Genomic DNA, 623 nt, shown 5'->3' with positions numbered 1-623 from the left:
TGGAGAATCCCAGGGACAGAGGAGCCTAGTGGGTTGCTGTCTATGGGGTTGCACAGAGTCGGACATGACTGAAGCGACTTAGCAGCAGCAGCAGCAGCAGCAGCAGCAGCAGCTCAACATTCAGAAAACTAAGATCATGGCATCTGGTCCCAACACTTCATGGGAAATAGTTGGGGAAACAGTGGAAACAGTGTCAGACTTTATTTTTTTGGGCTCCAAAATCACAGATGGTGATTGCAGCCATGAAATTAAAAGATGCTTACTCCTTGGAAGCAAACTTATGACCAACCTAGATAGCATATTGAAAAGCAGAGACATTACTTTGCCAACAAAGGTCCATCTAGTCAAGGCTATGGTTTTTCCACTGGTCATGTATGGATGTGAGAGTTGAATTGTGAAGAAAGCTGAGCACTGAAGAATTGATGCTTTTGAACTGTGGTGTTGGAGAAGACTCTTGAGAGTCCCTTGGACTGCAAGGAGATCCAACCAGTCCATTCTGAAGGAGATCAGCCCTGGTTGTTCATTGGAAGGACTGATGTTAAAGCTAAAACTCCAGTACTTTGGCCACTTCATGTGAAGAGTTGACTCATTGGAAAAGACTGTGATGCTGGGAGGGATTGGGG

General features: G+C 45.4%; 1 pseudogene; it reads right to left on the bottom strand.

Moving 5' to 3' along the window:
- LOC104991155 overlaps window positions 1-623 on the bottom strand; it is a 2,301-nt pseudogene that overhangs the window by 566 nt on the left and 1,112 nt on the right.

This window comes from Bison bison, unplaced genomic scaffold (genome assembly GCF_000754665.1).
Source record: "Bison bison bison isolate TAMUID 2011002044 unplaced genomic scaffold, Bison_UMD1.0 scf7180017864183, whole genome shotgun sequence".
Lineage (NCBI taxonomy): Eukaryota > Metazoa > Chordata > Mammalia > Artiodactyla > Bovidae > Bison > Bison bison.
Note: the sequence above shows the minus strand (reverse complement) of the source record. Positions and strands in the feature narration are given on the sequence as shown.